The sequence below is a fragment of the Medicago sativa genome, chromosome 1 (assembly GCF_051527215.1).
Source record: "Medicago sativa cultivar Bolivia chromosome 1, Bolivia_mono, whole genome shotgun sequence".
In the NCBI taxonomy this organism is placed as follows: domain Eukaryota; kingdom Viridiplantae; phylum Streptophyta; class Magnoliopsida; order Fabales; family Fabaceae; genus Medicago; species Medicago sativa.
Genome location: NC_140749.1, coordinates 29,575,809 through 29,580,987, shown reverse-complemented (window position 1 = coordinate 29,580,987; position 5,179 = coordinate 29,575,809). Strand labels below are relative to the sequence as shown.

General features: G+C 33.3%; 1 long non-coding RNA gene across 1 annotated transcript; it reads right to left on the bottom strand.

Moving 5' to 3' along the window:
* Window positions 1–2,694: 2,694 nt before the first annotated feature.
* LOC146954128 (uncharacterized) lies at window positions 2,695–4,853 on the bottom strand. The gene is made up of 3 exons (XR_015011870.1): window positions 4,829–4,853; window positions 3,573–3,677; window positions 2,695–3,238 (listed from the first exon to the last, which is right to left on the bottom strand). It is a non-coding gene; the product is annotated as an uncharacterized LOC146954128 (long non-coding RNA).
* Window positions 4,854–5,179: the final 326 nt, after the last annotated feature.

The following is a 5,179-nucleotide window of genomic DNA, read 5'->3' as shown; positions in this document are numbered from 1 at the left end:
GATAAAAACCAGCATGTCCCAAAAAACTTCTTACCCTTCTTACAACTTATTTTGTGCTCCAAATTATATCTTCAGTTACAATGAAATGACACTTTTTTCCAGTTTAAAAAAGGTTAGTTTCAGTACACCTTTTTAGGACAACATCAAGGTGAAACAAGCATTGATCAATAGACTTCCTAAAACCAAAAAAATCGTCCATAAATAACTTAATGTTTTTCTTTGTCATATTAGAGAAAATGGAGAACATGCACCTTTGGAAGGTTGTTGACGCTCTTCAATTGTTGAATTCTGACCTAAAAAGTAAAAGAGAGTTTCTCTTTTTACGAGAAAGTTTAATTTTACTATTGTTTCTCTTTTTTGCATCCAAGCGTATTTATTTATTTATTTTTAAAAAGTGAAACAATTTTTTATGCATAAACTTTGCAATGAACAAAGTCAAATCCTTGTGATGAGTTAAAGAAATCAATTGAGGAAGAGGGAGGGAACCTTCCCACACCTCTTGATAGATAGAAGTGACTAGAAGTGAATCTTGTGATCTTGTGAAAAGAATATTTTCAAGAACAGATATAATATATGTACATCGGGTAACTTTTTTGGTAACTATGTGAGAATGTTTCGATTGAAGGGTAGTTTTAACATTTTAAAATTAAAATGGAGGGCAGTCTTAGTGTTGTCATCTTTTCTCTATTTCATTTGTCTTGTTTTACACTTAGTTTCTATATTAGATCTAAAGTGTTGTCGTTGTGTGTCGTTATTTTGGTTGAGCGGTATTATATGGCACGACGTTCTTTCCCCACGACTGGCATAAAGTCTACACTGAATTTGCTCTATTAGGATTTGAATACTAGTTTATCCTTTTAAAAACACAACTACAAACTAAATATCAAAACAAAAAAGTAAGCATAGTGTTGGAACATGTGTGGAAATTGAGTAAAAAGGCTAAACACAAATTCCTATGTTTGGTAGAACTAGTGTTGTGTGAATTGAAAAAAGTGAAAGTCCCACATCGGATGGAACACACACATTAGTAGTGTTTATATAGTGGGGGTGTACCTTTAATAGGGGTACATGATTATGTGAATGAAGTAAGCTCTAGAGAAAAAATATATATTGATATATATTTTATTTTTTGGAAATTATAAATTAAATAATTAATTTAATCATTATCATTATTAGAAAGTGTTTTCTTAGTCCCCAAGTTTTGCTAAAATATTTTGGGATGCAATCTAGAATATTTTGGAACACAATCTGAAATATTTGGGTAGGCAATCTAATATATTTTAGTACTTGATCTGAAATATATTTTGGTACATAATATAATATATTTTTGTACTCAATAATATATATTTTGCTAATCAATTGAGATATTTTTGTACTAGATCTAATATGTGAATTACTTAATCACAAAGTAATGTATTACTTGTTCCCAAAGTTTCTCACTTATTAGTTGTGAATTTTCTCTATAAAAAGAGAGCTCACACAGTGCGTTCTACACATCGAAATTCACAGTTGATGCTTCCTGTGTTTTTCCCTCTCTTCTCCCTCCGTCGACTTGTGTTGACAAGTCCTTCTCCTTTTTCTACTCCTTTCTGTCCCTTCGGAATTAAGAGTGTTCTTAAGACCATAGTCCTTTTTCAGTATATTGTCTCTTAGGAATCAAGAACGGTCTTAAGAGCATAGTCCCTTCAATTATTTATGTATTTTCAGAATAAATAATATTTTAAGATCATAGTCCCTTTTCGGTATAATAAGAATGATCTTAAAGATATATATATTCTTCTTCAAATCATGGAGAAGTTAGATTTTAGAATGGTCGTAACACCATATTTGAGTGGTTGAAATACCATATTGATATTTGGAGAAGTTAAGAATTATACCATATTTGAGTGGTCTCAACACCATAATAGAGTGGTTACAATACCATATTGGTTTCAGTATTAAAATGGTGGTCTTAGTACCATATTGAAGGTGTAATTCTCGAACGGTTTTCTATAGTGCAGTAGTTAACCGCATAGTTGTAGCTGGACTTGTTTTATCTTGGAGGCGGCGTGGTTGATAGTCTGCCTTGCACAATTTTGGGCAATGCCACGAAACGTTTGAAAGAGAGCGACTTGGTCGTGATTCAACCTAGTAAAAACTTCTGTAGAAAATACACTACAAGAAACATTGAAGTTAGCTAGGAAACATTTCCTAGGAATAGAAGCAAAATTCCTAGGTATGGAGGCTTTCCTAGGAAGTTTCCGAGGAAACACTTCCTAGGTATATTTATAGTTGTCCCTAGGAACTTACCGAGGACTCACCGAGGAAGCAGTTAGCTAGGACACACCTAGGAAATATTTCCTAGGAAACGTTCCTGCAAAAAACTGTCAAATACTGCCACCACTGTCACAGTTCAGTCGATGTGACAATTAAAAATAAAAAACAAAATTTAAAATTCAATTTAAAATATTTTGAAACAATTAAAAATAAATTTGGAAATTCAATTTAAAATATTATTGCGCCAAAAATTTTAAATTTTAAAAATTGCGCCATTTTTTTTTGAACCAAAGAAATTTCAAAAATTCAGGATATTTAATTATTTGTTTCCTAGGAAATATTCCTCGGAAAACTACTAAAAAATTAAAAAAAATACAAATTTTCCCCTAAAATTATGTTAATTAAATAATAATTTTAAATATTATTTTACATTTCCAATAACCAAATAAACGGAAAATATATTCATCGACGAGAGGGTGTAAGACACACCCTCAACTCGCGGAAGAAAGTACAAAAGGGACCGTATATATGCGGCACACCTAAACCCCAAAAACAAGACCCAATCATGATGCGAGGAATATACAACATGCCACAACCAGCAAAAAAGATGCCGACAATAGCATATCCCTGCATCAAAATTGAACACAAAGGGCCACCAGCCAAAATGGAACCTAAAAACTAGCCTAAAACTATCTAAAACTATCCTAAAACTATCTAAAGCATCATATTTAAATAAAGAAGTCAAAATATTCTTCTCATCTGAAGCATCATATTTAATTGGTGCATCACTTTCATCCTCCTCAATGTTGGGATTGTCCGACTCATCTGAACCATATTCTTCAACACCCGGTCACCTTGATGTGCTTGCGATCAATTCCTCAAACCGTCGATCAACGCTTTCTTGAAATGCTCTATATTGCTCAGCGTCCCGTTCCATCTTGTCCCGCAACTCTTGCTCCATTAACATCACATGCACAAAATGCTGCAAGACAAAGGACAAGTAAAAATTCAGTTTATGAATCAAGCAACTCAGTAAAGAAACCATGATATTCCTATCCCCACAAAATAACCTATTCGTCTTTGGCTAATTTACTGAAACTGATAAGATTCTTAATAAAATAACAGACATGAAGAAGAATAATTGATTTGAACTAAGCCACCAAGCTTGAACAGGGCCAGGTTATTATTATGGTTTCGGATGCAAAATAAAATAAAACAGAAAACTAAAAATAGTAACATGAATATTCCTGGCAGAATGTAATGAAAGTTCAAAAACATCACACAACACCCAGCATACTGTCAGAGTAGAAATTCACCTGTGTATTATAGGAGCGATCATCAACGTAGACATCCGTACCATGTATAATATGGTTTTCTCGATGAAGCTCGTCTACATAGGGATCTCTTCCAAGATCTTTTGCCTAATTTATCACAAAAAGTTAATTAATTACATAAACTGACTAATTAAATATATACGTATATATAAAAACATGTACAAAGTTCATATACTTTTACCATATGTTTATTGTGAAGGTTTGTTTTTATTCTTATTATTTAATTTTGAAAAGTTATAGCACAATGGTATGTAATTGCATAATGGTTTTATAAAAGCCGAAGTAGAACAGGCTCAAGTAATCAAGTATTATAGGTTCTATAAAGGTAAATGAAGGATGAACAGACTCAAGTAATCAAGTATTAGAGGCCGGCCTTTTCACAAAGTTTAGCAATACGTGTAAAAACATGTTATAGGCCGGCCACTAATCTTAGTATTTAATTATCAAAAACATGTTATATTATCAATTAAAAACACAGAACACAAGTAATCTTCAACCGCATAACACAACAAAAACAAAACAGATCACAGTAACTATGCACAAAACAGCAGCACCTCATAGTAGCAAAACCAAATAAAAACTGCTCACACATTGGCTAAAAACGTCCTAAAAATCACAGACCCACCACACGCACAGCAACAATTGAAAAGGGACATAACAGTAGCAGCCACACACTTAAAAACAGACAGCTGACAGCCACAAACAGAGCCAATACCCGCCCCAGTCACCAAAAATTGACTGATAACTTAATCTCATGTATTCAAAGAAATTCATATCAAATAACCAATAGTCCTACTGTTAATTACATTCATGAATACCCTAGTTTCGCTTTATATATCAAGCTCTCCGTCCACGGTTAATTACATTCGCAAATTGGTTTGTCTATGTTGGTGTTTGGTGAAGTGTCACATGCGCATGTACAAGCAAAAACAAAAACACCTACGTTCAGAAACTAAGGTGCCCCTACACTAAGGATCATTATTGTACCCCTAGTGAGTTGAATTTGTAACATTTTGTGAAACAAACATATGCAATGTAACCAAAAGTTCTAGAAACCCCAATTGTCTTTGTGATTTGAATTTCCAAAGGAAAATTGTTAAATATATTCCAACACCTTGTAGTATATCTCTACCAAATCACATGAAGCGATTAAAATAGCCCTGCATATGTTTTTTTGTCATCGTAGCAGTATTAGTTTTAAAAGGGATCAGATCAACAAAAAAATCAGAGATACCAACCTTTACGAATGAGTAACTAAGAAAATACTTCAATGTGCATAACATCAAGATTATGTCTTAGTAAATTGTCTTTCCAATAAGGGAGATCCCAGAAAATACTTCTTTTGGTCCAATTGTGGTCTTCACCATATCCTTCGTATCTGACTCTTTGGCCAACATCTGGAAATCTCCATAGAGTGCTGACTCTACGGAATATTTCATTTGATGTTATCTTAGGAGGTGGACCATCTTTTTCTACCGTGTCTTTCCTGAACTGATTCCTCTTCCTCCGGAATTCATGATTCTCTGGTGTGAAGCAACGATGAGAGTCAAACCACGAATTCTTTCCTCCGTTTTTCAAGTAAAATGCCT